General features: G+C 35.3%; 1 long non-coding RNA gene across 1 annotated transcript; it reads right to left on the reverse strand.

Moving 5' to 3' along the window:
- Window positions 1-648: 648 nt before the first annotated feature.
- LOC110672846 (uncharacterized) lies at window positions 649-2,659 on the reverse strand. Its single transcript, XR_002498382.2, has 3 exons — window positions 2,111-2,659; window positions 1,951-2,019; window positions 649-1,031 (listed from the first exon to the last, which is right to left on the reverse strand). It is a non-coding gene; the product is annotated as an uncharacterized LOC110672846 (long non-coding RNA).
- Between the last annotated feature and the right edge of the window lie 4,963 nt (window positions 2,660-7,622).

Genomic DNA, 7,622 nt, shown 5'->3' on the forward strand with positions numbered 1-7,622 from the left:
AGGTTGTAATCGACTCATTCATCCATCTATTCTTCTTAAGAAGATGAACCATGAGAATGCAAGCACAAAGGAGTGCCACAAACAAAGTTATCGAATCAAGAGGGGCTATTTGGAATTTTATTTTAGAAATTTATGTTCTTTGAGATTCTTGTGGTGTAAAGTATAATTTAAATTGTTTGTCTTTATAAAAGACCTTCTGTTTTTTCTGTAAATAATAAATATTTTTTAAATTTTTTTTATGCCATTTTAGTTTCTCTGAAAAATTTCAACAAATAAAAATGGTTAAATATAATCAGATGGAAACTGTTTTTAGCTCTTTTGGGCAAAAGTAATACAGTATTTAATTTTGAGGATTTGCACGTTAAATTTAGGACCGTTATTTAGAAATTTGATTTTTCCTCTGATTTGGTTTTCTTTGGTTGCTAATGAGGCAAGGTTCGCAGAAGCAGTTAAACATGGATATTTAGTACCACTTCACTGTTCCATATTCTCTGACCAGCATACTCCAGTTACTGCTCACCGATGCTTGGTTAAAGAAGATGATAAAGAGGCTCCAAGCTTCCTTTTCGAGTCTGTAGAGCCAGGCTTTTGGGTTTCAATTGTTGTAACAAATGTTCATTCTTTCTTGTTTTGGACATAGGTAAGCGTCTCTTACATCATATAAAATTATTACTATTATCATTAATGATATACTAATGGCTTCAGGGGCTCTACGGTGTCATTGGAGCTCAGCCAGCAATTTAAATTGTGGCAAAAGAAAATACGGCTACAATAATGGACCATTTCCAAAATGGAAGTGTCACAACATGAGTCATAACAAATGCATAGTTGCAAGGTGAAAATACCTTGAGGATAGCACCAGGATTGACTTTGTTGAGAACATTCTAGAAAATGACACCATTTCTTAATGCGAGGCAAAACTCTTGCTCAGAGGGATCTTTGGGCAGAGTCAAGAGATCTTTGGGCAGAGTTGCTGATGCACCTTGGCCCATTTGCCTTAAACCATACTGCTGCTTGGTATCTCGTTGAAGCTGAAACACATGAAGGATTGATATTGTAGTCAGATTTTCTAGCCTTTTTTTTTTAAATTAACCTCGCCGCAAGAACTTGTATCAAACCCTTTTAACTTTTGTACAATTCCTTATGTTTTGTTACATTGGAATGTTTTGGAAGGAATTGCCAGACATTGTATCTGATCTTCTAAAGAGATATCACTTGAGTGTCTATTTGGATGAACAGCTGAAATTTACATTTTGGCATTTGAACTCCCAACAAATGGGTTGGAGTATTTGGTAAACATATAGATTGGAGCAGCATTTGATAATTCCGATTCATGACATAAATTAATCATTAAAGAATATGATGTTCCTAATTCCCACCAACCCTGACCTTTCATTTATAGTCCTGGGTATCAAAATAGAGACCATACTTACTCTTTTTTGAAACTACTTTCTGACCCACATTTTAGAAACCATGCTACATTGCTGATTGAAGAGTTTGCTGAAGATCCAATGACAATACCAAGAAGAATTTCAGAGGGTTGGAAACCCCAGGTTATTACTGAACTTCCAGAAACTTTATGTGGTATGAAACTTTATAGATGAATTGAATGTTCTATAATACTCCTTTTGTTTTTCAATGCACAATTCATTCATAAACTAATCAATTCTTTGAATATACAGCTTAATTAAACTACTACTGAAGATTTTATCTAATGATTGGGCGCTTAGCTTGCAATGTCCAATGTCAAATGATATAATATGCAAAAACCTAATGTCACTGTACATTGCTACATTATAATCTCCACCAGAATTGGCACAATTAAAACAGGTTTTGCCTTTTAGCAATGAATTATCAAAATTGAGGATTAGACATGGGAAGCTCTTCTTTACTACACTTTGTAAGCTATCAAACAGAGAACCAACCAGGAAAAGAGGAAAATGACCATACCTTTCATGATAACATGTTCAACAACTGAGAAAACTGTTAAACCTTCATCACCCAAGACTAGCAAATTCCCTGTAAATAAAAATAAAAAAATAAATTACACACGAAGTCAAATAACTAAACATAAATTACAAAATATCCATCTTTTTAGTAAGAAATGTACCTTTTGGTTTCCAATGACTCACCCGCCAGCCATCATTATCTTCATTACCAAGTAGAACTTCACCTTCAGTAGCTTCATATTCTTCTTCAACGGATGTGATAAAGAGTAAGGAATCAAAAAGTGCTAAAACAAGTTAGGAACAGAGATAATGACAGAGTATTGCAGCAGCAATGAGAATGGAGGAATTTTTTTTATCAATATTCAAAATACAGGTGAAATTGGATACAAGATCTTTCTCCCACCCCAGCAGTAATCACACTGCCCCCAAGCTATCTATTAGCTGGAAGAAAAAAGCCACAAAATAGTTATGACCCCCACTCAACTCTATTCTCTCAATATAAACTTTCCTAGCTGCTGCATCGCATACCCCTGAGAATCACTCCAACGGAATTAAGCTGAGCTGGCCTACTTCCACAACTTTCTTGCTTCTTCTAGAATACACCCTCTAGATTCTCTTTTCTCTCCCTTTAGGTTCTGCTGGAGAATGATTTGCATCAGGATGCAGCTCTTCATAGGCAGGGAACTAAAAGGAAGCTCATATCTTGTCATGAACTTACATGGTCAGTGTAGAAATTTTCTAGCGCTAAAAAAAAAATGCTAGTGGTCCATATTTATTCTAATTGAGTATGGATATATTTTCACTTTTTCAGTGATTTCACAGGACTAAAACTTGTCCTTCTTTTAACATTCAAAACAATGAGACTTACAAATTCCCTAAACCATATTTTCTCCTAAGAATAACAATAGCCATCAGTCCTGGTGATTGCCATAAATGTATACTAACATTTTTTACGATTCTTGAAAATTGCATAACTAAATAGAGATTGTTAAAAAGAAAAAAATGGTGGAAGATGGCATCATTTACCATTCCGATTTCTGAGTGATCAAAAACTGTTTTTCTGGAAGCAAGCAAGACTTCCTCTTGCTTGGTTCATCTGATGCCCTTTGAAAAGGGAAGAAAAGAAGAACCAGTGATCAAAAACTGTTTGTCATCACTGGAATCACGTCAGCAACCATGGTCTTACTTTCTGCCATTTTATGGGACCAATACTGAGCAGGCAGTCAGGCACCCACAATACAATAGCAAATAACCGTCTCACAATATAAACTTCTTCTAAAATTATCAAAACACTCAACAACACCACAAAGGGCAATCAACAGATGTAGTGAATTCAAAAATCACAAAACCAAAGATTAGGAACAGAGAAAAAACCAGGTACAGTAACGTTCCCAAGCCAAAACACCTGTTTGAAGGCACTGAATATTCACTCAATTTAATATTTAAATAGTAAATACAAATGCAGAATATTCACTCAAATTGATAAGGAAGAAAAGAATTGAAAAGGACCATGTGGACGATAAAGCTGAAAAATTGGGCTTAACCAACTTCTATTGCTTTCCTAATTTCCTAAAAATAATCTTAATATATGAGAACTTTTTAATTTGTTATAATACTATCACATTTACACACAAAATTCTAATTTTCAATTCTTTAAAAAGTTTTATAAAAAATCAATCTATTTTGTGTAAGTAAACATAAGGCTAAGTTATTCCCAACAGCAACATAAGGTTTCAACCAACATAAAGATGGACTTTGTAGACCCTTATTTTGTGATGAGTATGTGCATTGAGGCCGTGGAAAACCCGATGATGAAAAATTATATGACTATAAGATGTAATTGGAAGCATAGAGCTGAATTATTAATTCCGTGGCATGATCTTGAAAAAATAATAATAATAAGAATAAAGTTTTGGGGAAATTAATTTAATTAAATTTAAATAAAATTTTATTTTGTTTAAATTTAATATGGATAGTTCTTAAATGGATCTAATTAAGTTTAATTGGGCTCCATGGGCCTAAGAAAGCCTAGTTAGGAATTTTAAATGGGACCCATTTAATTATTTTTTGAAAATTAAAATAACAAAATATCTCTCTCCTACTTGGCCTCACTCTCTTCCTCACTCCCTATTGGTGTCACCCATATTCCAGTCTCATCCAAATTCATCAATCCTAGTCATTTAAGTTATCTGAACTTTATCACACTAGGACTCCAAACCCTACCACACCTCTTCCTCACTCCCTATTGGTGCCTTCCATTTTTTCCTGTCTTCCTATTGGTTGAAACACCTCACCCATATCCCAGTCTTATTCGAATTCTGCAATCGTAGTTGTTTAAGTCATCTAAACTTTATCACCCTAAGACTCCAAATCCTATCACACCTCTCTCCCAAAACCCTATAAATACCCTACTAGAGAAGGGAAGAAAGGGAGATGGGAGAAAAGAGGGAGGATGGGAGGAAAGAGGAAGAGAAAATTCAGAGCTGTAAGAAATTTAGAGATATTCAAGACTCTTTGAGTTTTTCCTTATTTTTTCTTTTCTTCAAGAAGATTTTTCATACAAGATTTCTGGAAGGTCAGTTTTTATTGTTTTCTTTTCAAGATCTATGCCACACAATATTTTAATTCTATTCTCTTTGTCTTCAATTTATTTTATATGTTCATATAGATCATGTAATCATATTTAATTTGAGGGGATACACAACTCTGCACATGTTTAGTTTCTGTCTCTCGTACTTTTATTATTTTTCTTTATTTTCTTTTTTTTTTATTACAAACAAAATTGGTAAGTAGCCCTAAGGTAAGTACCAAAGAGGGCATTTGCGCGGAGCTTATATGGAGCTAAATGGGAGTAAGCCAGGGATATCATTGCCATACTAGAAGAGAAAACCCTTTTTTAAGGGTAGCTTGCCCTAATGGCAACTGCATTTACCAACAGGTAAGTAACTCTAAACTTATTGAATAACCATTGACATGAAATTGTAGTAATAATAGAACTTTTATTTGGTAAATTAAAATTAACTTTGTTTTTGATTTAACTGACTTTTGCATGTAATTAATTTAAACAAATACTTTGTAAATTAAAATTAATCTTGTTTGTAAATTAAACTAACATTGGCATGAAAATAAATTTAATTTAATGCTTGGTAACTGTAAAATAAATTTGCATGTTAGAAATCTTTATTAGGTTGTGATTGTTTGGGCTTTATGTGATATTAGAATAAATTACACATGTACATAATTAACTTAGTTCAATTATCCTTAGGGTAACTTGGTGAAAATTAATTAATTAGGTTAAATAAAAACGTAGGGTTATTTGAAATTGAATTTGTTTGTAAATTAAATTCTCAATAATAAATTAATTTTAGTCATCTGGTAAATATCATTTAAATAATTAGCAACCCCATATATAGGAATTACTTTTGCATGAAAATTATGTGTATACAACAATCCTTTTATGAAATACTTGCGTGTGTAGGATTAGAATTGCATTTTTTAGGATAAAGTTTAATAAAGGAATAATAAACAAGACTTCTAGAAACATTAGTAGAGGACTGGCACTCGAATCAACGAGGTTAGACCAGGCGTAAGAGGTGCCTAACACCTTCCCCTTACGTACCCACTATCCCGAACCTAGACATTGGGCTATGGTAATGACAGTTGTGGAAACTTTGCAAGGAGTAAGTTGCCATCCATGACCCTCGGAAGAAACACTGAATATGTCCCGGTTATTACCCGGGTGGCGACTCCTGTCTAACTATACCTTCGTGGCATAAATCCTTAGTACCGTGATAGTGTTATGGGTACTTACCAGTGGTTTGATTCTATTAGGATTGTATGAAGTGCATGTCTAGGAAATGCTGTCTAAGGAGGTGGTATTTAAGTGAGACCATTGTGACTCCACCATCTTTCCTGGGCATTACCTGGTGCATTTTATATAATTCCAATGGATGATATTTCGCCTCACGCCCCCCACCCCCACAGTTTGGCGACTCCACTGGGGATTAAATGGATAGTTACTCCAACATGTTTCTATTAGTCTAATAATATTCCTTTATTAAACTTTTTGCATTGCACTACACTATCACACGGATCACCCTTACCCTTTTTAGCCCCATTAGTACTAGCCAAGGAGACCATAGTTCTACTCGAGCTATGATGAATTGGTGAATGCTAGCACCCAATGTTCGTACCTTCGAGTATATAAAAGAGCCACAGCTCCGGCCGTTGTGCTTAATGGACAAGCTCTCGCATGGGTGACCATTTTCCTACCCAATGAAGCCCATGAGCCATAGATTTCAACCCTAGGTACCCCGTAGATTTTTGTTGTGCTGGATTTATAACCTTATTATTTAAACCATAAGGTCTAGTGGTAGTTGAGATGAACCTAGGCCTATGCATAAACCCAATGTGTGTATAGGCCCAAGTCCATTTCAAAACCCATGTTAAGCAAGAGGATGCTTACTTATGGTTAAACTTTAAGGATATAAATCCTTTGTTTATGAGGGAAGGATCGTCCTAGACCACCCCCTGTTGGTGTGTCCAGTGTACCATAGCCTAGGATAGAATTTTTTCTTACCCTGCACGTGAGAGTTGAAGGTATAAGGGGGAGAAGACTCAGTTTTGGAGATTATTTTTTTTTCAGTTTTGAGTCAGTCTTTGATCCGATTTTAGTTCAGTTTATATGGTCTGGTTTTGGTTCAGTTTTGATTCTATTGGTATGGTTCGGTTTTGGTTTTATAAAAGCAAAGGCAAAAAAAAGAAAAAAAGAAAAAATGATCCATTCATGCATTGCATTCATGTACATAGCATGCTTAGGTTAACCCTTAAATCCTTTTTTTTTTTTTTGGCAAACATAGCCTCAAAACACACCAAAGAGACTTCCAATTAGGTTACTTGGGTTAGGGAAGGGAAGAAACTAGTAAGGATTTCACCTGCACTACTTAAGATGGAAGAAACTATGGCCGTGCTTAATGAAATATTGAACACCAAGATGTTTGAGCTAGAAGAGACAATTATGGTCAACTTTAGAAAGGGGCGCCAAGGTAGGCCAATTAAGTGGCATTAAGGTTATTGAGGTTCAAATTGTGTCTCACACCCCAAGGAGATTTTTTCCAATTCAGCCAACCCTTATCTGAAGTTTTAAAGCATCTCAAAGTTTAAGACCTCCTGTAGCTCTTAGCACCCAGACCACTGCCAAATCCACTCCCACCTAGCTATGATATCAACCAATGTTGCCGGTTCTACCAAGCCCACAGTCATGACACCGACTGATGCTTTCAACTTAAGCATGATATCTAAGACCTAATTGATGCCAAAAGGATAATTGACCCAGAAAATCAACCCAAAAGCCCCATGCCTAGCCAAAATTTCTACCTACACCAAGTCTCTACATGATCTCCATCACCCCAAATAACCCTAACAGAATTATTGACTTTATCCAACCCATCCAAAAGCTCAATGAACTTATCCAACCCATCCAAAAGCCCAGTGAACCTATCCAACCCATCCAAAAGCCCAATGAACCTCAGTCTATAATGGTTATTGACATTTGTGATAATTCTAGCTATGATGAGGGTCCTTTGGATGTCTGGACTGATTCTGATGAGGAGATAGTTGCATTACAACTAGATGGTTCAGTTCCACTAGTATCTGATTTTCAAGTTGTTGGGA

This window comes from Hevea brasiliensis, chromosome 1 (assembly GCF_030052815.1).
Source record: "Hevea brasiliensis isolate MT/VB/25A 57/8 chromosome 1, ASM3005281v1, whole genome shotgun sequence".
Classification (NCBI taxonomy): domain Eukaryota; kingdom Viridiplantae; phylum Streptophyta; class Magnoliopsida; order Malpighiales; family Euphorbiaceae; genus Hevea; species Hevea brasiliensis.